Source organism: Haliotis rufescens, unplaced genomic scaffold, assembly GCF_023055435.1.
Source record: "Haliotis rufescens isolate VD_foot unplaced genomic scaffold, xgHalRufe1.0.p SCAF_22, whole genome shotgun sequence".
In the NCBI taxonomy this organism is placed as follows: Eukaryota; Metazoa; Mollusca; class Gastropoda; order Lepetellida; family Haliotidae; genus Haliotis; species Haliotis rufescens.
The window spans coordinates 5,183,862-5,211,755 of record NW_025963913.1 but is presented as its reverse complement, the minus strand read 5'-3'; the positions used below and the strand labels follow the sequence as shown (position 1 = coordinate 5,211,755).

Here is a 27,894-nt window from a genome sequence, read left to right as displayed (position 1 = left end):
GCTCTCAAGTTGCCTTTCTTTATATAAATACACTTCCAGTGAAATGTGATCTCTCCACATGTCTCGCCTCTCTCACACGTATCGTGTCGTATTTCAATGAAAAAAGGACAACGCAATCGGCAAATATACAGTCTAAGTTCTCCTCGTGAATTTTATTTGGCAACCGCTGCATTAAAAAAAAATTTCAACCTTCTACATATATCTTTTTTGCATGAGTTTTGCCCAATAATTGAACGTGAAGTCCATGAAGTGATGACGTCACATACCTATCAGCACTAACATTTAGCATAACTAGTATTAAATCCATCTGTTTACATGATAATGCAACAAGTGACCAAGTTCCATGCTCCTTTATAAGGCAACATTGTAAGGGTTATGGTCTAGTCAAAGGCCAACATAATGAAACCGGTATTCGTTGTCGGCGAAATCGCCATGCTTAGCAAATAATGGACACAGAGTTGTGTCCCTTTGTATGCATGATGAATTTGAAGAGTGAGTGAGTTTGGGTTTAACGCCGCTTTTAACAGTATTCCAGTTATATCGCGGCGTGTCAGCTTAATGTGGAAGGGTTCGAATCCGGTTCGCCCCGATTATGTTTCTAGGTTTGTCAGCACCATACACGTGCTCGTGGGTTTCACCGAATCTAAAACCTGCATCACTTCGGCTTTCCTCCCACATTAAATCAGACTCACTCACTCACTCACTCACTCACTATCTCTCTTTTAATCTCAGTGTGTCTCTGTCTCGCTTACTCTCTCTGTCTCTCCTCTTACTCTATGTCTCTCTCTTACTCCATCTCTCTCTCTCTCTCTCTCTCTCTCTCTCTCTTCTCTCTCTCACTGTCCCCCATTTGATCTAAAAGCACCAAACTTGAATTACTATTTTTATTAATAAAGAGCTTTGGATTTGGAGGCCGTTTACAAAAGGACCCTTCCATAACTGATCTTCAGCAGAGCAGGCTTTCGTTTGATTACTCGTACCGTGCGGCGAACGACTCTCGTCGACTCTAACCCGTAGCATAGATTTATGGAAGGTTCGGCCCACGAACCATTTATCCATTATTATCAGTACTGAATAAAGAAGCGTGTTATTCGTACTGCTATTCTATTACACTGTTACTTGTTTCAATAGGTAATTAATGGTGAGTCTTATCTCTCGAAAATCGGATTTACCAAAATATTACAAACGTTATCAAACGCGACTAGGCTGAAAACAAGCTCCGAAACACTAAAGTCTTAGATCCAAAAACACTAAGGACATAGGTCCAAAATACAGCTACGATACCCGTATCGCATACGTCACCATCGAATATCCATTTCTTGTTTGTTTCATTTTTAGGCACCGTCAAATATTGAATAAAATACTTTCTTTTGCCCGGCAGTTTACACCTTGACATAGAGACAATGTTATTTGCCACGTGTTTGAAATTGGCGTATGTCTTGATATTTCATCCCCGTGAAAGACGAGCCATCAATCAATGCCACCACTGCAGCTAATTCATGTTCATGATGCACATACACATAATATTATATCTCCCGTTGATCAAGCCAACGAAATGTCATTTAATTATCTTAACAAGGCGAATGAAGAAACTGGCGACTGCAAAGCACAGTCGACGTCACTAAGGACAACAAAGAACTTGGGCCAAGATTTCTAACATTCATCTATACATATTCCACATGCCTGCATTACAAAAATGACGGAACGATTCCAGCCTGGGTGTTGTGAGAGCCACGATACAACCCGCCTGTTTAACAGAACTAGCTCCAGAGTCTCGCTGAATCCCGCAGAGGCCTAAAGCCACGTGGGGTCTTGCAAACTCAAGCAACACGTGCGCCTTGCAAGTGGTCTTGTCATATTTGTACAAGGTATTTAAACCGGGTTTGGACAGACAATACTTTCATTGGCTTTAGACGCTTTGGCTTGTATCGGGCTGTGGAGATGGAAGACTCTGGAAGGATTTGAATTTGGTAAGTACACGGAAACTTGAGATTGTTTCTTTAACTCGTCAAAGCAAATTTCCCGTTAATGCCTAATAATGGTTCTGTTTGTTTGTTGTCAAACGTTGATGTTGGCGATTCTCTTGTGAGATATGTCATTCCAACCTGGAATTATTATGTCAATATTTTAAAATGGCATAGGATCTCGCCCTGGCTGTTTAATCCTAGAGGAGAATGCGGGTTTGCTTAAGGTAGTAAACCAATGACGGTACAGTTTCTTCACTGGAGAATTACAAATAAGCTGCCGCCATGACCGAGTTCTATCTACCAGAGTGTATCTTCGTAATTGTCTGACGTATATACCCCACTATTCATTAATGGCAAAATGTTAATCTATCAAACGTAATTGAGAGAAACCGCAGTTAAACCTTCAGTTTGTTTGTTTGTTGTTTAACGCCGCACTCGGATGTGTCGAGATACGATAAGACGATATCCTGATATTCCAGCATCTCAACACACAGTTAATCCCGAAGTGTCGCAGTATTGAATTCCTCTCATGTTGACGTGATTTTAAGAGTTAATATATTTATGAAACCCTGCTAATCCGAACGATGCCATTCAAAGCGGAATCGTCCGGATTAACAAATTCCCAGATTAATTGTATTTGATATCATGTCAGTATAATATAAATTTATATACAAATTGGCGATATATATCTGACGCAATCAACCTTGATATATACATATAGCTATGTTGTTTGTTCATGTTTGTTCCATGTCAAGCATCAACACCTGCTTTTCTTGAAACTTGGATATCTCGATTATCAGGAGTTCGAGTTAACAAGGTTTAACCGCTCTTGTTTAAGGGTCTTTGTGTAGACGTATTGACATACTGACATTCTGTAGCCAGCCCACACGCTTCTACGTTTATATGTCAAGTCTATGTTGACCCACACAAGTATAGGTTAATGTATAACATTGAACCGACGTGATATAGTTAGAAACATTACAGTAAATCAGTGTTTGTCAAAGTGAGGACACAGCAGACTGTACCCAACGCCTTGGATATTTAAAAGAAATTGCTGGTGACATTGAAGAGAGCGTTAATGACGTTTCTTGTTGAACGTATCAGTGCTGTCAAACGTGTGATGGTTTCAAGGGTTGAGTGTCCGGTGCAGAACCACTGCTCAGAATGTTGAAACTACGTCAGACAGCTGCTGCCACCTGGGTCCCACAAAATTGAAACAAGTAATTTACACACGCCTCATAATCAGACGGAGAAGGGAATGTGTTTTATTGTCACGCACACAGTTTTGCAGATGGTGATTCTTATCAAATGTATGCGTACTTGACCATTTTTAATAACGTAAGGACAGTGTTTGTAATCTTCACTCGTCAATGACCTTGACCTTGACATTTTTATATTGTTGCCAAGTTATAGGCTCGATTTAAATTTTCAAGTTACAGAACAAAATAATCTATCTAGACTCATTTGTGTGTTTGTGCAAGCAGGTAGCCTCGGGAGTCCCGTGGCCTCTGCGAATACTTACCACCCCGTCACATCAGATGGCGTCTGTTGACGTGACGTTGTGGTAAGTACTCACAGAAGGCCTGGCACGTTCGGCTTGATGCTTGAACAAATAACACACAGGTCCAGAGTAGATACGTCTGAAGTTGAATCAACACATCACACAACATTAGGCATGTGCAGATGTCGTCAAATATAGACTGGGCCCACGTCTTCATCACTGCGGATTAGGGAAGATCAGTGTGGACTAAACATTTTAAAACCCTACATGTGTACATGTGCACCCGAGTGTGTCTGCTCTCATTATTACTGGTATGTTGGTGGTTAAGGATAAGATAAATGCATGATAAATGCATGGTCTTCAAGGCTCCCCATTTTATCATATAATGGATAACGGCATCAATGTGATAGACTAATCCGATAAACTATTTATCACGATGAATTTGCAAATGAGGTACCATAGCAGGAATTACTTTTAATAAGCTCCATGCATCGATGCATTGTCTACTTGCTCAATAAGCTGCTGCCTTGCGCCCCCAGCAAGATTAGATAGCTGCTTTTTTATGTATGGATACTGTAAACAGGGAATTTTTTGCGACCGTTTTATTATTGCGAGTTTTGCGAACGAGACTCAATCGCAAAAATTAAAAACGCAAAGATAAGTATAAATAATACATACATTCTTTATTAATTGCAACATGTCATCAAATGTTGAATTCATCAACCAGAACCACAAGTTACTCAATAAGTTAAAAACACAAATGAATGCAGAATGGTCACACAATACATCACAAATGACAGTGTAAACAGAGCAATTAGTGTCTTCTTATGAGGTTTGCATTCAAACTCACAGTCATGGCACTGAGTTGAGTCAATTATCGTTTTTGATAATTGGTCGCAATCTTTTCCGGTCAACTTTCCGGCCAACTCAGATTAACTAGCTTCGGAGAGAAGCTGTCTATTGTTTGGTAATCGAGGGGTCATATCAACACGGCAACTCGCAAAAATATCTCGTCGCAGTATTGTCTTTAGTGTGGTATTCGAAATATTTTAACGGCGCAGAAATAAAGCTGTTTACAGTATTTTTGTACACAGACCGGGCTTCACATCATTTGGCACAATTGCGTAGATATGATCATTGGTGCTGTTCACTCTAGCATTAAATCATGCGCGGTTTCTTAGGTTACATCAGTCGGTAAAATAACGTCTTAGCATATATTTTTTTACGTCGTACATCATATGATAAAGAGATTATTTCACCCATGTGCTTCCGCATCATAAATATTACATCAGGAAGACAAATACTCTTTGCATCCGAGGGTGTCTGCTTTCACCATTAATGGCATTTGCGTGATTAAGTGAGTGAGGGAGTGAGTTGGGTTTAACGCCGCTTTTAACAGTATTCCAGTTATATCACAGCGTGTCAGCTAAATGTAGGCGGAAAGCCCAAAGTGGTGCAGTTCTCAGACGTTTACCACTACGGTGAAACCCACGAGCACGGGTATGGTGCTGACAAACCCACCACATGTCCCGTTCCGTAACCTGCAAGAAGACTCCCCTCCCCCCCCGGCTTGTCCCGGAATAACACGAATTGGTCACGAAAGCCGAAAGAACAAATGAAATGGAGATCGGGTGGTCATGGTTAAATGCGTGCCACCGTTCCCTGATTGGCGTAGATCGTGTTACTTGTTGATACTGGTCGAATAATTATATTGCTGGAATAATATTCCCTTGTGATGACCGTGGGTTCAAATCCCAAATTCGGTATTATTCTGTTTATTTGGGTTGTCTGCACCCGTGCTCGCGGATGACACTAAAATTGTTATCGTCTAAGACCTACATCACTTCGAACCTTCCACCTACACCAAGCTGTTGATAATGATTACGACGACGACGACGATGATGATGATGATGATGATGATGATGATGGTGGAGATTTAACGAGCCCTTCTGGAGGACCCGACTTCTCACTTGGATCAAGCCGTGATAGAACTAATGTACTGCTCAAACCTTCATTAAACGAAAACTGACACTAACAGGCACCACCAACATTAACCGTCACCGATGTGATATGTGTCAGGACAGAAAGCTAAAGGACGACAGACCCACAAAATAATTCAATTAATCAAGCAGCCGCAGTAAGCCTGAACCAGCTGCTAGATGCAAGACAGATGGTGTTGCTGAGGCAGTCGGTTCCAGTACCAGTGCAACGCAGTACTACAAGACAATATCCTTCGGCTGGCGCATTACATGCTAATCAAACTGTTTATTCAGAGCAAGGCGAAGGGTATTAGTTGGATCCAGGCTGCCATGTTATATTGAGGCGGGCCATCAGTTAGACTTCAATAGTCATAATTCACGAGGAAGGCCCGGTAACAACCAGACTGGGCGCGTTAACGGCAACAACACCGTATCCCCAAGAAGCATTACAAGATAACGAATAAATCAGAGTCGCCCGGGGGGTCTGATGTCACTCATACAGAATGATATTAACACGATATTGATTAATTTGATGTGCGTTCAGTGCATGGTGGCTGTTGGCCTGCACTTTCCCCCGGTTCTCATAACAACGAGAATCCGACCTACATGACAATGAAGAGACTTGTTGGCCTTGCGTGAAAAGGGACAGTGAGGTAGCCTTGTGGGTAAAGCATTGGTTCGTCGCTGAGGACTCGGGTTCGACTCCCAAGTGTTCGTGATTTGGCTTTAGCTAGGTACACCATATCATGTTGTCGTACACCAAGTGTAGAAATAATTGCGATGATAATTTGATTTTGATTTTAGGGTAGCCTCGCGGTTAAAGCGTTGGCTCGTCATAGCCAAGATCCAGGTTTGATTCCTCATTGAAAAAGTTTGAATATTGTTAATAGCAGCGTACCAGTTTGTAACTTCCAGTGGAGTTTTCCTGATATGTAACTACACACCCGTGTTTTGAGATTTAATGATGTACCATTGACATTGATTATATTGTTTCATTTCGGTTAATATGTCCTCATAGTACAATAATTGGAATCTTTAAAATGATTGACTCAGAGGGATACTTCTCTGTATTATTGAAAATGTCTGAATTTATGACCAAACTAACGAAATAGTGTACTCCAAAGGCATTTTGATTCAAAGATTAATCGAAAAGCGACAATTTCGTTTTCTTAAGTATGAATATTTGATATTTGAAGTACACGTGAACCTAATTGATGAATTTAATAGTTAACATTGTGAAAAACAGATTAACATTTGAGCCAATGCATTACAGACAATGTAAAGTTTAATGCGAAGCCATGCTGCTTGTAAGAAAAGTAACGATCTGGATCCCGTTCTATATAGCGAGATCTCAACTGTAGTACCTTAAAACGAGGGTACCTTGACACGCCATCAAGTCTGTCACCGAGCCTTACCACCAGATTAATTCGTTGATGTTTGTTGTGTAACGCCGCACTCAGCAGTATTCCAGCTGTATGACGGCGGTCTGTAAATAATCGAGTCTGGACCAGACAATCTAGTTATGACATCATAAGCATCGATCCACGCAACTGGGATACGATGACATGCATCAACAAAGTCAGCGAGCCTGACCACCCGATCCCGTTAGTTGCCTCTTATGACAAGCATGGGCTGCTGGAGACCTATTCTAACACGGATCTCCACGGGTCCCCGATCCATTAAGTTGCCCCTTACGACAGGCATAGGTTACTAGGGACTAGTTCTAACACGGAATCCCCACTGATTCCCAGTTTATGCGACTAGCAACGGGGTGAGACAGAGAGCGGGGTGGAGGGTTGAGACAGAGAGCGGGGTGGAGGGTTGAGACAGAGAGCGGGATGGAGGGGTGAGACAGAGAGCGGGGTGGAGGGTTGAGACAGAGAGCGGGTGGAGGGTTGAGACAGAGAGCGGGGTGGAGGGTTGAGACAGAGAGCGGGGTGGAGGGTTGAGACAGAGAGCGGGGTGGAGGGTTGAGACAGAGAGCGGGATGGAGGGTTGAGACAGAGAGCGGGGTGGAGGGTTGAGACAGAGAGCGGGGTGGAGGGTTGAGACAGAGAGCGGGGTGGAGGGGTGAGACAGAGAGCGGGGTGGAGGGTTGAGACAGAGAGCGGGATGGAGGGTTGAGACAGAGAGCGGGGTGGAGGGGTGAGACAGAGAGCGGGGTGGAGGGTTGAGACAGAGAGCGGGGTGGAGGGTTGAGACAGAGAGCGGGGTGGAGGGTTGAGACAGAGAGCGGGGTGGAGGGTTGAGACAGAGAGCGGGATGGAGGGTTGAGACAGAGAGCGGGGTGGAGGGGTGAGACAGAGAGCGGGGTGGAGGGTTGAGACAGAGAGCGGGGTGGAGGGTTGAGACAGAGAGCGGGGTGGAGGGTTGAGACAGAGAGCGGGGTGGAGGGTTGAGTGCGTGCGTGCGGAGGAGTAACGATCCGCACAGTAAAGGTAGGATTACACACGGTCATGCACTGAAGCCACCCAATCCACATTTTACATGTCTATATTTACTTGTATAGGTATGGGGACATGCTATGCAAAACATCTGCATATGTACCAGGACGTGTTGTCAAACTTGTGTTTGAACCCGAAACCATGTTGGAAACATATATTTGCAAAATATAATTAAAGTAATATTCCACAAAATTATTACGAAATGATTAATTACGTACGGTTTGTTACGAGATTTAAATCAATAACTGCATTAGTTCCAACGAGCTTGGAGAAACACTTAATTTCAAGGCCGAGAATATCATGGCGTCATTAAGAGTACCGTGGCTTTTAATGGAATGTTTGCATTTCTTAAGCATGCCTTAACAATTCATTGAAAGACAAGGATTATATACATAAAAGCTCACCTTACTTCTTGTTCAGTACCAACGTACGTTTGTATTCGTGATTTACAAATCAGGGTGCCGTTGTACAAAGCGATCTTAGCACTGAGGTGATCGTAACTCCTATACTTTAACATAGACTACGACAGTCGTTGCGGTTAGGTTGTTTTGAATAACGGCACCCTGAGCTCATCGACTTTATTATATGCCAATTGCTGGTTAATGGAGGAGAGCCCAAAGTTACGCACGCCTCATGTCACTTTGAAAGCCCTTAACACGGGTTGTATCACATTCTTCCGAAGCAAGGGAGTTAACTGACTGTAAAAGCCCAGTTTGGACCCTTGCCGAACTTGCCTGGAATTTCCACGCTCGATCGCAGCGTCACCAGTGGCTATCACGAGTGATGTCCCCTCTATGGTCCTCCTATTGACCAATCAGTTTCCACCTCTCAATATCACTATAATTGCTTCAAACAAAATGGTGTCGTCCAGTGAAGACGATCTGATCGATAATCAAGATGTATATTGTAATAAAACGGGTCTTACTTCTCAAAGTGCATCAAATCACATGACCACTTTGATTTAATACATGAAAAGATTTGGAAAATATATGCTGACGCTAAGTTGTCGGTACACATGCTTTGCAAATCCTGCAATCGACCGAAATCTGCATGGCAGTTGACGAACCGGATGTCGATTTCGTTACGCGATTTTGATTGGACTATGCATAGACTCGTTAGTCCATAATTCCAGCTTAGTTCGACAAGGGTGGACACTGGACTTTTATAGTGAGTTAACTCCCTTGCCTCGAGAAGATGGGTAATCAGGGCTCCGTTCCACAAAGCGATCGTAGCGCTACAACTATCGTAAGTCGATGTAAAAGCGTTGATCGTCTTCGTGCGAAGACTGCTTAGTGGAAAGGGGCGCAGAGCGCTTCTGCTATTGGGACCGACGATCGTCGTATGACGACGCATTAGACGGCTGGGCCACCAGTCCTAGTTGGAGTAGCAACCTCGTACTTGACCTTCCGATATATTTACTCTGGCCTCTAGTCTACAAAACCTTATAATAACCATGACATTATGATGTTTTATACTTCATTTATGTGCACGCTGGGGTAGCTTAGTGGGTAAAGCGTTCGTTCGTCACATCGAAGCCCTAGGCTCGATTCCCCAAAGCTGCAAAGAGTAAATCCCATATCTGGTATCCCCTAAGTGAGATATTGTTGAAATTTCCATGGCCGAAATAGTGGAATCACTCGTTTACAATCATACTGCTGAAAAAGCCTTAAGCACATATTGCATTTGGACAAACCATTCCAATTTTCTAACGAAGAGCATAACACATGAGAGCAGATGATAGCAATGTACCATTTTGCTTTTTAAATAAAACAACAACGAGATGTTTGCGCACTCTGAAAATACTTGAAAACTACGTCAGAGTTGTATTCTTACAACTTGGTTGAAGTCTTTGACAGGCATTTAGAAGTGGGGAGAACATGAATACATGACCGTCTTTTATGGATGGCAACTTCTTTTTCTTTTTTCTTTGTACGTAGATTAAGAAGCAAAAAGAAGCTCTGAAACGTCCACAAAGAAAAAGAAGTTGCTTTCCATAAAGAAGTGTCATGTATTCATACACCTTGATTGTATTTGAGCAACCACGGACACGTTATTCAGTCGCACAATCTCATACAATAGCCAGTGAACTTAGATGTATCAAGGTGTGTGGACTAACATTGCATGCCCGCTGAGATACCACGCCGCGGTTTCACACGGATACCCAACTCATACCGTATACTGACTCCGAGCCGACCAGTCCTTGTTTTAGCCCCTTAATGCCGAGCGCCAAATTAGTACCATCGTTTTAAGTCTTTTTGTATTACGCGAATTGGGATCGAACCCCGGACCTTCCTCTCTCCGCAATATTCCAACTATATGACGGCCGTCGGTAAATAATCGAGTCTGGACCAGACAATCCAGTGATTGACATCATGAGCATCGATCCACGTAATTGGGATACGATGACATGTATCAACCAAGTCGGCGAACCAGACCACCCGATCCCCTTAGTCGCCTCTTAGGACAAGCATAGTCGCCTTTCATGGCAAGCATGGGTTGCTGAAGACCATTTCTTACCCAGACCTTCACGGGTACTCAGACATTTATGAATGTGTCGGCGTTTCCTATTTACGTGTAATAACAGTGTATGATTTCCAGTATGTACTTTTCAAAAAAAGAAAGAAAACAGTAGGGGGTCATGAAACATAAATGTGCCCGTGCTCACCGTGCACGAATTGTCAATGTTAACTTTGTTAACATCCATTGAAGGGCTTCCCACTGAACATGACTGGGACATGACGCGTACGTGTGCGTCAACGTCATAGGCCGCCGACCACGTTTGCTGAACTCAGCCAGGCGCTGCAAGAGAAGAGGGGCAGACTCCCTCAAATGACCATTCGGAAACTCAAACGCAGTTTGTCTCGTCGGGTGAATGAATGTTTGAAACATCTTGGCGGCATTACGCACTACTGATCCCGATGTTCAAATGTCCCATCTTACCCCTATCGTCCTTCAAGATCGCTGGTGGTCATAACATCGACTGTCATACTTCACTACCGGTTGTAATATCTTCCCTAATCGTTCATTATTATCAGAAACTATTACTAGAAACTATTATATCTTATAATTTTAGAAATTTTAATTTATCGGTTAAAACAAACCAGAATTTTCTGAAGAGATGGTGACAACAATCCGTCTCTTCTCAACATGAACGTTATGCAACGCAAATACTGTCAGGAACCAGGTCAGATTATAAGGCATTCAGACACATTTATTTAGAATTCAATGGGGATCGATAGATTTGAGGAACACGCATCGTGAATCAGAGAGGTGTGATAATTGTTCTTTTTTTACTGTCGAAATATATTTGTGTAGACGAATTTTTTTCATTAAAAGTTTAACATTCTACAGGTCATAGAAGACGCACAATATTTAATATCTTCACGTTACGGTACAAACACCTCTACAACGATGGTAATGCCATCTTCCTAGCACGTGGCTATTCTCTTGCCGTTCTATATCTACTTGAACTGGGTCGCTGTTCCTGCCGATGGACTAAAGTCCCCGAGTTTCAGCATGACCTCAGTAGCATTTATGTATGCTACAAAAAAATGTTTAGGCCGAGACATTAAAACCGCCCCCGCTGTGTTGCAAAACGAATTTATTTCTCAAATGTTCTTCTTTACTTATAAGCAGAAGAATCCCTGCCTTTGTAGACAGCAGACGTAATTCAAAATTAACAATCGTTTATATTTGTTTCGACAAAATCAGTAAATGCCCTATCGTGTCACTGGAATTTCTGTTCCATCGATCACTTGATTATCTGGCTTGTTTCCAGGCTGCCGTCACAGGACATGGTTACCCTTTTAACGAAATCCTGGTGTCATCACTGATTTTCAGTGGTTCATTCATAGAGTTTCCACAGCCATATTGCCCTTTTACGCCAAATAGAATCTGTTTCGGGGGACAACCAGGATTGGTTATTCTCTTACATTGACATTTCTATAATCCTTATCATTTGCGGTTATTCTGCTGAAAGTAATACCCTTACGCCCAGTGATGTGTCAGATTCAATGCTTGGACACTGTGATAAATTATCATCTGGCCTAAACTGATACAATAATAGGATAAATGCTACACTATACATAGATATTATATCTACGTACCATCCACAGTTCCGAATTAACACCATTACTTATATAAGTACTTATTTTGCGTGGGTTCCCGTGGTAATAAAGGTCAACTCCGTTCTTGGTGATTGTCAAAAAGGTCATGCTTTTCCCCCCTTATCTACTAATTCGTCGCCATCTTTAAACGTTCTACGTCAAAAGTGACATTATGAACATCAAAGTGGTATAATTACATCCCAAATACACTTGGACCAGTTAAGCTCAAACGTCATAACATATTACGACTAATTTGACACCAATAATCCGATAAAAATAAAATGACGTTAAAGATTTCAGGATCGTCGTTGTTCTGACCTGGATTAGAGATACTCAAACCTTATATTTCGTCATCGCGTTATGACGTATACATACGAGTAACTTGACAACTCAGGCCAACTGAAACCAGAAGGACGTGACTGTTATAGGCAGTATTTAATAAACGTCCAATCAGCGTCAATGGTTTATAGTACATCCACACTCTGAAGAAAACATGACACTTGTAATTAGATTATACGGCACGTGATATGAGCATGTCAGTTAGTTGATGTCGTCCTTCTATTTTTCCCTGGTAAATCTACAGTTCCCGTTCAAATACTCCAAATACGTCAATGAGAAAGGTCAACGTGGGAGACACGGGTTGTCAGCTTTAATGGTGTCTTTTCGAAATCTTTGAACTACCTCCGATACTGATTGAATTAGTCAGGTCTGAGTTATTTGATCGTGTGACAAAATAATGGTGTAAGGTCAAGGACAAAACAATAAGATCAAGAAGGCGGTGAAGGCAGTACAAACGAACCCATTTGTCTCTGTCTGATCTAGTTCCCCTTGTGTCACTGGTTCTGATATCTGAGAAGGTACATGGCAAACAATGTGCACAACACCACTGGATACGGAAACCGTGGCGTTAGCGTAGCAATACGTATGTCACGTCCGGACTGTCATTAATACTTCGAAGAGAAGAGGATTTTGTTTTTGTTTGTTTGTTTGTTGTTTAATGCCGCAGTTAGAAATATTCCACCTATATGACGGTGGTCTGTAAAAAATCGAGTCTGGATCAGTCAATCCAGTGATTGACATCATGAGCATTGAATACGATGACACACATCAACCATGTCTGACAACCCGATCGCGTTAGTTGCCTCTTACGACAAGCATGGGTCGCTGAAGATCTATTCTTACCCGGATCTTCATGGGACTTTTGTTTTTGTGCTGTTTGCATGTTTCAGGGTTTTTTTGCTGAATATAGATTTCAGCACAGTGTTTCATATTTTTACACTAGTGTAAAGATTTTGAGATGCGTTGAAAGTCTTTTCTGTTTTGTTTTTTTTAAAATAATTTCTGATTGTCAAAATTCAATTGACTAATGCCGGTTACATAGTGCTAGCCCAGTGACTCACGATACCCAACTCAGACACAGTATACTGACTCCGAGCCGACCAGTCCTTGTTCTAGCCCCTTAATGGCAAGCGCCAGGCAGGTAATAACAAATACCATCTTTTAACGTCTTTTGGTATGACGCGACCGGGGATCGAACCCCGACCTTCCGCTTTCCGGTCAGACGCTCTATCCACTAGACTACCCAGCATAGATAGACTTACTAATTGACAGTTGACAAGTAAGGTCAGTTCGCGTCTCCTTGGACGTGTTTTTATGTGAAACGTTACTTCTTTCTTCGTTTACTTGCGTGGCCTGAACACGATACGGTTATTCAGAAGGAAAGAATCTGTTTGTAATCATGTCGTTTTTTTGTCTTCCTATTTGTCCCCTCCAACACGAAAATAGTAACAATCCAGAGATACTCTGACGAAAAAAAGCCCACAGAAAGAGTAGGAATGCTGTCCTTATCAAAGACGGTGCCAGAAGCGCTTGAATGAAACCAAAGATTGTTTATGTCGTCTGCAGACTCCCACTCACTGATTAGAACTGAGTGTGATCACATGATGCAAGGGGTAATGCCCGGCTTGTAGCTCAACAGAGATGGAGTCGGATAAACCCGTGGTGGAAACCGAGAGAAATGTATCACATGCATTCAGATCTTCATGGCTCCGTCTCAAAGCAGCCGCAGCGCTGCCAGTGTCCTAACTCCCATATCTTAACATCGGCTCACGATGATCGTAAGGCTGAAATAGATTTATGAAACGGACCAATGAACATTTGTGTTACCGCGGGTACACATGTACCTATATTTTACACGTGTGTTCATCCATGCACATTAATTGTACCTGGATCCATATACTGTGATGACACCGTGCTGCGGAAACCGTTTCTCCGTTCAAACGATTTTGATACTGACTTGCTACAAGGAGCTACGGGCTGTCCCATAGTGTTTTCCTAATAGATTCCCGATCCAAATCTGCATCACGCTTTATATGTTTCAGCCAAGTAGATGAGTCGTGATCTAACGCGAATGCAACACGATTCACTTCCTAAGACACATGCGTACAAATGCCTGTACCTGTATTTTAGATTGTGCTACGATATATTTACTTAACGAGTGAGAAACTCAGCAGTAGCGACCACAAATCCGAACCATCTCGGTGATTCCAACCTAATAAATACATAACAATTAAGTTGCATGATCGAAAATATAAGTACCCATATTTCAAGGCAAGCGTTAGGGAACAAACCGTGTTTGCAGTTTCGTGGGATAACGGTTCATATACATTATGGCGGCTAGTGCGGTATTTTCCGAATCAGGAATCTATTTTGAAAACACTATGGGGCAGCCTGTAGCTTTATGTAGCGACAAGTCAATATCAAAGTCGTTTATAGGGAGCAGCATGGAGATACGGTTACCGCAGCTAGTATGGCAGTACGTGAGTGAGATGGGTTTAAAGCCGCTTTGAACGGTTTTCCACTTATATCAGCTTGTCAGCTCGATATGCTAGGAAAGCCCGAAGTGATGCAGGTCTCAAACGTTTACATCACGGGCATGGCGCTGACAAACCGAAAAATTCGAACACATGCAGGAAACTTGTTGTTACCTTGCCTGGCGCTCGGCGTTAAGGGGACAAAACAAGGACTGGTCACTAGTCGACTGAGAGCCGGTATACTATGTCTCAGTGGGGTACCCATGTTAAAATGCGGCATGGCACCAAGAATGGCCTGCATTGTTCCCATGACGATCCAACGTTTTAAACGCTGTGCTACACACGAGTCGATTGTGCGATTCCGACTACATCATTAGCATGTGTTTATGAATCACTATCAAATAGTGATGATACCAGGTGTTCGCGAAAAGCTGAGCGTATCCTGTCCAAACGGTGGCACCCGTCACAAACACATGCAAAGGCAAGTCAATTGTGCACCAGAATAATCACGGGAACATGTGGTCCAAGTCAAAATAGGGAACTGAATCGGACATCATTCTTGTTATTGATGCGTCAAAGTATCCTCCACATGTCTATCATAAAACTTTTAAAAGTTTTACTGAGGCCTTGAATGTTGTAACCCTGTTCAAACAACCGCTGAGCTAGAGTCGTATGACGCTCTTTGAAATGTTGGTGGAAAGAGCCTGCCCGATTGTACCTCAAAAGTTGTGAAATGTAATCACCAAAGGCTGGAGCTGCAGGAATATTGCCTCACATAAAGTTGAAGTACTGTGAAGAATGTTGTATGCAAAGATCGAAATATGAAACAGATGAGGCGGTCTCACTGGTCTCCTTTATTTCTAGTTCAGGTGGCTCAATCAGTGGAAGGGAATTGGCTGTATGACCGTTATTGAACGATATCTTATCATCGATATACCTGAAGTTAACGAAAAACTTCTTGGTAAAATTACCTTGGTTGTCTTTGCCAATCCCAGCAGAAACTCCGATTCATGTGTAAAAGGAAGAGATCACGAAGAAGGGGAGCACAACTTGTGCCCACGGAGATGCCTACTTCTTGCCTGAATGTCTTTACCCACACATGTGACACAGATGTTATCAGTGAGGAAGTCCAGCATTTCACACATTGTTTTTTCCCGTTGGCATTTGCTTTCATGCTTGACAAATTGTCCTGAACCTCTAAAGATAGATATGTAACTGTATCGATGGTCACCACGCTTTGTAACAAAAGTCCCATGGTTCAAGGGATGAAGTTTGTCATGTGGGATAGTGGTGTACAAAGTTGAAAAAATCAAATGATTTGACAGAATTAAACCTGGTTCTTTTCTCAGATTGTAAACAGTTAAGTTTGTTTGTTTGTTGTTTAATGCCGCAAATCCTTTGGATTTTTGAAAATCAACATGGTACTAATTCCACTTGTCTCAAATACTTTCTGAGAATATAAAGAAAGTACTTCCTGGATTGTATTAAACGCGTTCTATACCAATGACTTCATTGTAGACTCGAACACAGTCTTGTCTTGTGCGACACACTAACCAGTATTGCCAACCATCCTAAATCCATGGAGCTCATCAACAAGAAGCAACATTATTGTACACCACAGAAGCATACCTGCAAGGTTCATGTCAAGAACTAATTAGCATCAGCAGATCGCGTGACGACCCTACCCGTGTTCTACTGACCCAAATCATGTTTGGCGCCCTCCCCAGCTTATCGTCTGCCCTGTCTGCATGTGCCGTCCGCCATCTCCTCGCCAGATGTTGGGCGATTAATGCCGATCAGATCTGATTGATTTCCGTTTACGCTGCCACCTGGCCGCCTAGACGTGATGTTTACCTCGGTATGGGGTCGGGGATTAAACACGGGCAACATGGGAATTCATGGCGGGATTTGTGGCCATGGGTTCTGCGCATAAAACTCGAGGGATGGACTGGGAAATTAGCTCTTTCCTTTCCTCGACGTCAAGCCGCCATGATGCTAACCCAAACGTATTTCTTCCCCCCCACAAGGAAGAAGGCTGGGGTGGTACAGCAATAGACATGCAATACTTGTTCATGTACAGTCCGAGATTATCGTCGCATTAATTTGGTCTTTAACGTCTGACAATGTTGCGTCCGTATAAATGATTCTGGCTTATGAGGTATTTGGTGGAGGGTTATTATCGTCAACATCATTTATATTTGTATTATTGTTGCTTATTATTTTGTATTGTTTTTTTTCATAGAGCATGTAATTACAAAGGGAATTCGTACCGCAATCTTAAGCTCGATCACTGATGAGTGCGACAGGTCAGTTATAATCTGAAATGTTGCTGAGTGCGGCGTTAAACAACAAACCAAAAAACAGAAACAAATATCGTCAAACACCGTATACGAGAAAATCTGTGAACTGACAACATCAAGCTCAAACAGGCATATTTTACCTGTTGAGGATGGTGTAAGAGATTTTACGAATGCTTCCGTTAGAGTTACTTCCGCACACAGAGCCTCATTCTTTATCCTATTGGTATCCTTCCGTTTCCCAGCCTCATTCTTTATCCTATTAGTGATATGTATTTCTTCATTCTTGACGCCTGTGAGTCTAAACATGTCCCGTATCGAGCCTCTGTTGTGCCATACCCTGACACACGCCAGTCTCAATGTGTCCAGTGTCGAGTCTCTTTGAACGAACCCTACTCTTCTCAGCCCAGACATGCACCGTATCTAGCCCTTTTTTAGGGAGACCCTACTCTTCTCAGCCCAGACATGCACCGTATCTAGCCCTTTTTTAGGGAGACCCGACTCTTCTCGGCCCAGACATGCACCGTATCTAGCCCTTTTTTAGGGAGACCCGACTCTTCTCGGCCCAGACATGCACCGTATCTAGCCCTTTTTTAGGGAGACCCGACTCTTCTCGGCCCAGACATGCACCGTATCTAGCCCTTTTTTAGGGAGACCCGACTCTTCTCGGCCCAGACATGACCTATATCTCACCTTTGTTGAGCGAGCCCCGACTCTCCTCAGCCCTACCATGCCAATTATCTAGCCTCTGATGAGCGAGCCCCTACTATTCTCAATCTAAACATGCCTATTATCTAGCCTCTGATGAGCGAGCCCCTAATCTTCTCAATTTAAACCTGCCTTTTATTTAGCCTCTGTTGAGTGAGCCCCTACTCTTCTCAATCTAAACATGCCAATTATATATCCCCGACACTTCTCCGTATAAACATGCCCTGTATCTATGCTTTATTGAGGGCGCCCCGACTGTTTTCAGTTGAAACATGCCCAGTGTCGAGTCTCTGTTGAGCAAACCCCTTCTTGGTCTAAAGATTCCCACTTTCTAGTCTCTGTTGAGGGATCCCATGGCACACGTCAGTCTAAACATGCCCAGTATCTAGTCACTGTTGAGAGATGTAATTGTACACGTCAGTCCAAACACGCCCAGCATCTAGTCACTGTTGAGAGATGTAATTGTACACGTCAGTCCAAACACGCCCAGTATCTAGTCTCTGTTGATAGATCCCATAGCACACGTGAATCAAAACATGCCCAGTCTCTGGTCTCTCTTGAGAGACCCCATGACTTGTTGCTGGAAGACACACGTGAAGATGTGGGTAGAGAATTGGTCATCAGCAGCCCATGCTTGCCGTAAGAGGCGACTATCGGGTGGTCAGGCTCGCTGACTTGGTTGATGCATTTCATCATACACCAATTGCGTAGATTGATGCTCATGATATCAATCACTGGGCTGTCAGGTCCAGGCTCGATTCATTACAGACCGCCGTCATATGGCTGGAATACTGCTGAGTGCGACGTTAAACAACAAACAAACAAAACTTTTCTGGAGGAAAATACGGAGCCAGTCAGGTGAGAGTCGAATGTGCGTCAGAGGTCGATTGATTGCCATCTCAGATGACCTTCAGCTCAATTCCTACAGCCGTCCATGTCGTCAGCTTACTGTGTTTCAATAACAAATATATACCTTCATGAACATACATGCCTGTGACCGACCTACTTCTTTTCCGCGTTTGTTATCTAAAACCGTCATACATTAAGATGGTTATTGTGAAATTGCTTATTGTATAGACAGGCTTTTCTTGCCTCAAACCATTTTTGTCAAAGTACCACCGAGGTGTTTCCAGCATTCGAAGAGTCTCTTTAATTCCTTCAGCATGCGTGCAGGCGCGGTGTGCATGTACCTGTGGTACCGACACCAAATCAGTCAGTATCTGCAGTGTCATTACTCGCGTGAATATTCTCGCCTGCCCGACCCAGTCTCCGAGCGCACGTCTCTTGAAATTAACCCCTACTATCGAATCGGCCCTAAAATAGCTTCTAATCTCTCTGTCCCGGTAGACCAAATCGAATTGCAATCAGGCACTTCAGCGTTTCACTTCCTTTATAACGGGTCAAGGGAGGCTATTTTTTTTACATAGTTATCACCTTTAAAGTTCAGTAGGTCAGATAGTAGCAAAATGTGTCTTTGCTCGGCGATGCTCTTCCATTATTAAACACAAGTTTGTTTCAGACTGTTGATTGACAATAGAAACTTCCTGCCACAAAAATGTTCTTAAATAAAATTCAGGCTCATGGCTTTAAATAAAAAAAGATGTGCTTATGTCGCTGTAGCGGGAAAAAACTATTCTCAAAACAAATTCCAGATGCGTTCCTATTGTGATCACCAAACCCGAACCTATAATATGGGTTTTACCGAAATAGTCACATACTCTCTTTGATAATATAAGCTTTCTTGGAGATGGTAGGATACAGTTTCAGTTTTCAGTTTCAGTAAAACTGCACATGTGTGGCGCCTAGATGGAAAACTACATAACGCGATGTTATCACTGAAGCGTCGTTACGGGACGTCTCCTACTTACACGTAGACATGGGATGGTTGCTTTGTACCGGGCATTGATCAAAGTGTTTCAATACAATGATGTGCTACATTCCTTTCTAATCCCACGTGCTCCTCTCACAGATAAGTGCATTCCAGGTGACAATAGATTGCTGAAGACCTTAGTTAGTTAAACAGATATATAAAAACGTGTTTTCCACACTGAAAGTCCACAGGCCCATGGTAAAAATCTATTGTCGGGAGTGGTTGCAATTCAACAATTCAAATTCTAACTAGCATAGCATGATACGTGAACATTGATACTTTTTTAAGAGTAGAATTATTGAAGTAATCGATATAATTTTTGTTGAGTGGGATTTACATAAAACGTCAGTTGTATATTTTTACTTCTTAGACTGTTATGGTGGTCCTGGAATATGTCTATGCTGTAAAACAATAGTCGTAAGTAATTTGGATACACGAAGAAAATGGCGCACCTCTTCAAACACATTGCTCACAGACTCTCAATGCTCTCGCTATGTTTCTGTCTGCATACTTAGTCAAACGAGAGCTACATTTATTTTGTGTTAAGGTTATTCTTATCTTTTAAAAATTATATCAAACAAGTAGTGTTCTGGAGAAATAAGTTACAATCAATTATTCAAAAATTAAAAAAACTTCGAACAGCTGAGCGGCGTGTGAATGAACAGTAAGTTCAAACAAGTAGTGTTTTGGAGAAATTAGTTATGATTAATTATGCCAATATTTTAAAAAATCAACCGTGAGTTCTTCAGTGGTGTAGTTTAAATGATGTAGACGCTATCACACTATTGTAAAATGAACTAAAAATATAACCCCCCGACAAACGTCTCTCAAACATTTTGTACCTTGCTGTGGAGAACCGCTGTATGAGTGTGTTTGGGACGTGTCACTGCCTGGACAAAACAGACGTACAGTGAAGGGGGCGAGAGACACTATATGACCAGATGTGCAACCTTCCCATACAAAATGTGCATTATATTAAAAGTAAGTGAAGATAATACATTTAAATGCATGGTTCCATGTGTAAATTGTATGAACAAAATTCCTATGGAATAAATTGTAGTTCGTTTTTTGTGTGTTTAAGGTTTTAGCAACCACGTGTTGCCGTATGCGAGATACGGGCAGTGAAGCGATGGGTTTCATTCGGTGTCAGGTTTCACCATAAGCAACTGCAGCGTCAGGCAGTCGTACTCGGGGATGAGCGGGCTGGAGCTACTGTCGATCCTCTTTGTACATAAGCCGACATTGCCATTTCGGTTGCTCTATATGAATGCTATTATTCCCACCATGACTATTTCTACCAGTTGAACAGCTGATGTCACTATCTGTGTCGCTGTTACGTTTACCTCTCCTGCTGCAACATGTACTACTACTACTACTACTACTACTACTACAACTACTACTACTACTACTACTACTACTACTACTACTACTACTACTGCAAAGGTGTCCCGGGCGTCTAAGGCGCCGCGACTCGCTGTGCAGAGTTGCGTCCCTTGGGCACGCCAGAAACCTATGATCCCGGTTCGCCCCGATTATGTTTCTAGGTTTGTCAGCACCATGCCCGTGCTCGTGGGTTTCACCTTAGTGGTAAACGTCTGAGACCTGCATCACTTCGGGCTTTCCTCCCACATTAAGCTGACACGCCGTGATATAACTGGAATACTGTGAAAAGCGGCGTTATACCCAACTCACTCACTCACTCACTCACTACTGCTGTGGCTACTACTGCTACTATTGCTACTATAAATGTCAATCTACATGAGGCACGTCGATTCTTGTTCACCATCTTGATGTTGGCATATTGCTAAAAGTGACGTTAAACTAATCTCCCTACAATTATATATACCACAATGCTCTTCTCCCCGCCAGCAGTGTTATCATCGCTCCTTCCCCTGTTGACAATACAACTACTGTTAACAGTGAAACCTCATCAAACCGGTATCATTCTTATGAAATCGTCCGTATTAGTTATGGCATTCATAACTCGTGGTAGTGGCTATAAAAAGGCAAGCATAAGCCAATAATTTGTCATTCAATTGTCGAAAATGCCCAGACTCAGCGCTGCCGATCGGAACATCGCAATAGGACGTTTCCAAAGAGGTGAATCGCAGTCTTCTGTTGCACGCCATGTCAACGTCCACCACAGCACCATCTGCCGCCTTTGTGACCGATACACACAGTTCAATTCCACTTCAGACCGTCCGAGAACCGGCCGACCAAGAGTTATCACCCTTACACAGGATCGCTACATTCGACTATTCCACCTACGTCATCGCAATGCCACAGCTACGGAGACTGCAGGACGCATCCCTGGTTTGAGGAGGATATCGGACCAGACTGTCAGGAACCATCTTCGCGAGGCTGAATTCCGCAGGACAGAATTCGTACACTTATCCAGTCAGTACCGAGGAGATGCAGAGCCGTGATTGCTGCCCGGGGCGGTCAGACGAGATACTGAATTCAGCGCAACCTTGTGGCCTTATGTGACATGACAATGAATAGTTTTCAATGCCTTTGTACAACGACAACATGTGACTATCGAGCTTCCAAATTCCACATTTGTATCTATGATATTAAATTAAATATATCGACTTTATTAGGTACAATACATTTACTAAAAATCTACCTGTGCGTTTCTTTTTTAGAAGAGTGTATTTTGAGTAATGAAGTTTGAATATACGTGTCCTTTCTGCGCGCGCATGTGGGTATATACACTTCTTAACCAGAACATTCAAAAACGGGTTTTCCGGGTAGACGAGGATACTAATAATGTATACTGATAAGTAGAAGATTATGGATTTTCTTCTTTATCTTTTGATCACTACGTTGATTAGGTAACTCAAGTATGCATTCTTGCTTATTTAATCCTAGAAAAGTGTTGGGACAAGCTCAACCCCTCATTACAGATGAAGAACAACCCTCCCTACTGAGGTCATTGTTCTTGACTGAAAACACCCTTCCCCCTTGAATGCAACCTGCCCCTTTCACGCCATGTAACGCTTGAGACGTGCGAACCACCCAGGCGCTATCGTGTTGAGGACTTGGACCTAGGCCTTTGTCCTGTGGCATACCTCACACCCCCAGACAGTAACTATGTTCGTGTCAAAGGGGTCACTCACCTCTTACCTGTCATATATTCACTCGATACCTAACGCATCATCATCATCATCACCATCATCATCAATCATTATCATCATCATCTGCTTCTTCTTCTTTCTTCATTTTTCTCGGTCAGTCCGGATCCCCCTGCTGAAATTCGCTGTGCCCCGTCCGTCCCTTAGGGTGCCAGATACATATCATGGTTTCGAATCCCGGTTCACCCTGCTTGTGTTTCTAGGTTTGTCAGCACCATACCCGTGCTCGTGGGTTTCACCAAAGTGCTAAACGTCTGAGACCTCCATCACTTCTGGCTTTCCCCCACATCATGCTGGCAAATGAAATATTTTTCAAAGCGGCGTTAAACCCAACTCACTCATTCAGATCCACGTATCTATAAAGAAAAGCGTACCTCGCACACTAATTGACGGGACCTACATCTGCGCATGCCTTACATAGTATGACGAGATAGGAAACAACCACGTCGCTGTTACAGTCTGATGACAACACCTATTACATGTATTACAATTCTCACTTTCTTCGCGTGATGTTCTTTATCACCCCCGTGATGTGGCTAGCATATCGCTGACTGCGGCGTTAAACAACTCTTACTCAGTCATTCGTCACGATCATCTGGTATGATTGTTATAACTTGAAGATACTTTCTATAGACTGCCATCATCATCATCGTCGTCGTCGCCGTCGACCTCATCATCATCAGCGTCGTCGTTGTCGTCACCACAGTCATCATCATCGTCAACGATGTTGTCGACATCATCATCATCATTATCATCATCTTCATCAACAACATCGTCTTCGTCGTCGTCACTACCGTCATCATCGTCTACGTCGTTGTAGACATCATCACCATCATCATCATAATTATGTATTATTTCAGGTTAATGGTTGACTAATATCGATTACCTTATTTACAAATCATGAGCACTGTTTGACCTTTGTTGCGTTCTTTTACTCGAGCAATTAATGCCTTGGAGCTGATATCCATTTTAAAATATTATTCCTCTTGTATACGAGCAAGGGGATTCGTTAAACCGATAGCTTTTAAGTTTATCGTTAACATGGTTGAGGAAAATGTACCGTTACTTTTAAACCGGCCAGGAACTTTTCTCCACCATATGGTTTGCTTTTCATTATCTCGCAGTGTTGAGGTTTCGACTTAATTAAAGAAGAACGGTCATTAATGTCAACCACGTTGATTTACATTTAGCCAATAAATCGTTAAGTTAACGCCACATGTTAACGGCGTTGTGTCAACAGGGGAGATAACTCTGATAAAAGTGCACATGAGTCAGTAAACCCAGATTAAATATAGTCACCGCCAAAAGAAACGCGAATATCGTACATGTTGGTTAATATATGAAGAATAACTTACATTCAAGAGATATTAGAGTGATTCGATGAACAAACGAACATACTGTTATGTTGTGTGAACCGGCGCTCATGAACGTATCACACATGTCACATGTGACGTCATAGTTCCATGACTCGAGATGCACCATTTGTCTCATGTGCAGCATATCGTGATAGAAATAAAGACACTCTGTGGTAACACTCGACTGATTGTTAATTTTGTCATTAGGTGGTACACATTGGAAACATTCCCTCTTAACATGCAGACTTTATATGGTTCACGTTTCTTCTTATCCAGGTTACATACTAGTGCCTCCGTGTTAGAATGTTTCCCCAAATCCATGTGTCACGGTGAGGACGGTCGATCATGACCTTGATAACCTGCCATGTCACGTCGTTATCAGACAGTGCGTGACAGTGTGACACGTCTGCGTGTACCGAGACACACCACGCCATTACATACCAAGTTTTTGTATAAATTTAAACGAATAGGTATTTCGATCTCGGAACTTCTTAAGACGGGCGAATACCTAGTAACAATACCGTTGTGGAATATATACATTTGCAACACACAGCACACCTTTTAGACAGAACCTGCTGTCAGTGAGTCATTGGGATAAAGACACCGACTCATTCATCGCTCCTGTTATGGTGGCATTTGAGTGCACCATACAATTTTACACCTCTTCTGATACGACTATACGCCAAGTGTTAACCCTTGCCGGTTAACTAGATAGCCTTAACATAACCACTGCTTTGTCAAACTTTAATGAGCCGTTTACTACGTGGATGGTTCACATAGAACAGTTCTGATACAGTACCTCACATAACTTTTCTGTTCCAAATATATATATATATACAGGAATACGTAGGTGCAGTAGTTCTATAGTTCTATAGTTCCTTTCAAAACACATATTTATTATCTATTTTTGAAACGGGTATATGTGCAGTGGTATCCAGCTATAAATAAGCACTCCAAATCCATCAAGCAACCAACACAATAAAAACTCCGGTAATGATCATATGACCATGAACCATCTGACACAATAGGATACGATCTCCGAATGCAGTGCTCTTCAACAACGCCATATTCATCATGCCGTTCAGCGCAAAAACAACAATGTTAGAATACTTGACTTTTCTATGCATTTGTTAAAACATGTCATTATTACGTCAGATTCCTTGGACGCATTTTGTGCAGTTTTAAAGCGATTTTGATCACAAACGCCGTCCTCCTGGTAGGCCAATCGGAATACTCCAGATTCTTGGTATCACATTGCTTTTTCTTCCGTTATCATTTTCTATGTCTCAACGCAAACGTGATTCCCACGCCTTCATGGCAAAACCTGCTTCAACACTAAGGTCTTATGGCAGATGTAGATTGAGATTTAGTCAAATATAACTTCTTTAGATACATGAAGGGGTTAGACAGGCATATAGCATAAGCCCAGTTCTTTTCCAACAAAATCTCGACACAATTGTATCGTCATAAAATTTCCTACCAAATTTCATGTTTCCTACAAAATATTGTTTTGTACAAAACATGCCTTTGTGTATATTTAATGTCTACTTAAAAGAAACCGTTAGATGTAAGGCAAGGGCGTGAAATAGTTAAATACATCTCCTTTACTGTTACCGACACAATAGATTAAGTATGGGATACTATTCAGTGCAACTTAGCCGAATAGCACAAACTTACCAATGAATGCCATTTCACACCAGAGTATGAAACGCTGTTAGACGGTTGTTACCTGAAGGATTTGCGCAGCTCGCACATGGATTACGCCCTGAGAATCATATTGTAGTGAGGTCTGCTCTATTAATTGTTTCGATAGCGATAATTGCGATTCACTCTCTTCTCGAATGTTACAATGAAGATATACAACGCAGTATGTGCACTGGGTTGGATCTTGTCGTTTCGCTGTTGTTGAAAAGAATGAAATTTTCTCCGGGGTCCCGGGCCCACTTGCACAAAGTGACCTTAGCGCTAAGATGATCGTAACCCCCATACTTTAACATAGTCTTACGATAGTCTTAGCGCTAAGATGATCGTAACCCCCATACTTTAACATAGGCTTACGATAGTCTTAGCGCTAAGATCGCTTTGTGAAAGTTGGCCCTGAACTCTACCAAAGGCTATCTACTACACATAAAAAGCCTTCATTTCAAGAGAGCTCTTGCTAAGTTTAGATGCGGACACCATAACTTAAATACTACAAAAGGAAGATGGGAAAATATTCCAAGAGAAGAAAGACTGTGCAAATATTGCTCTTATACGTGAAACATGTGCACTGTGGAAAATGAGAAACATTTGTGTTTACAATAACAGGAACTCACATCTTCGAGGAGTAAAGACCATCTATGTTTTAATACCATCCTTTTTTATGTGTAACAGTGAAGTTGAAGCATGGACATTGGGAGGCATATCTATGTGTTAGCCTCAAGTAAAGGAAAGATTGGATAGAAAGACGTTGAGCGCTAATTCTGTGTATCCTTATCGTGATACATACAAATTGTGGATATTGGTACTGTTTTGATTTAATATATTATCATTGTGTTGTATTCATACCTGTATATGGTAGAGGTGGTATGGGCTGTATGCCTTGATATGTATACATGTATATAATATTATTTACAGGGGCATTGCTGTGACCACTGCTTGAATTGTTGTGTAGTAACACAAAGCATTATGTGAACCATGGGCTAGATCGCCGACATTCTGAATAAACACTGATTGATTGAAAGAGCCACAAATGACATAGAAGTCTCGTCGATGAGTTGGTCTAGAACAGTATAGGATGTCTTTCTTGCTGTGGAATGTTGGCATCGCTTCTATATGAGGACACTCGCCATCTCTGAGAGATGACACACCTTCGTCGTACAGGGCTGGCATCGGTGCCAGGGAAGTAGTAGTCTTGAACTTTAGTGACCTGAACGGCCCTTGCAGCTGTAATACAAATGTAGCAATACGGTATTTCTTTTAAACATTTTTGGTCCAATGTAATAATTTACTTTTGTATGTAAATTATTATTACAGTTTCTTAAAACAACTTAAATTAACACCACATTATTCCCATGCTATGTGTAGAAAACTGAATTACCGTTTTATTGACATGTACATGTGGGTATGGTGCGCTCCTTCTCGCGTCAGAATGTCGATCACTGACAGTTCTTTACAATCTTTGGAAGCGCATCTCCAATAAACCACCTCTTCTGCTTTGCTTTTGCCGAATATAAAACCACCAACACATAAATGTTTACCATACCACTTTCAACTATCAACGTGACGGAATTAAATCAGTTTTGATATATGCTTCTCAAAGTTTGCTAAGGATCACGTTTGGATGACAAACAAATCAGCCAACAAATAAATATTGAAATATCCCGGTACATAATGATTGGGTAACCCCAATAGGACCTCAGTTTCATGTTGAACGGACAGAGGCATGCAGTCATGGGCACAATGTGCACGAGGTGCTTGAAAAACTGTGTTTGGATGTATCGTGACAGAATCGTTGCGTATCAGTATCAGAGAGCACAACAACATTTGCTCCTGAGGATTGCAACAACTGAATGTATGTCCCCTTAGTTTGACGACCAAAGAATTAGGGAGACACATAGGCATGCTTGAAACTGGGTCAACACACCGTCACTTTGCAAACGTCTTTGTTGTCAGTCACAGTGTGATAAGCAGGGCATGGAATCGATACCAGACGTTTGGATCAGATACCCAGCGACACGC

At 42.3% G+C, this 27,894-nt stretch overlaps 1 protein-coding gene across 1 annotated transcript in view; it reads left to right on the top strand.

The window, feature by feature from the left end:
- The first annotated feature begins 1,847 nt into the window (after positions 1-1,847).
- LOC124136293 (globin-like) overlaps positions 1,848-27,894 on the top strand; it is a 76,909-nt gene continuing 50,862 nt past the window's right edge. Inside the window, exon 1 of the mRNA XM_048401458.1 lies at positions 1,848-1,970. The gene's annotated coding sequence lies outside the window, so the exon portion shown is untranslated. The remainder of the gene's footprint in view (positions 1,971-27,894) is intronic.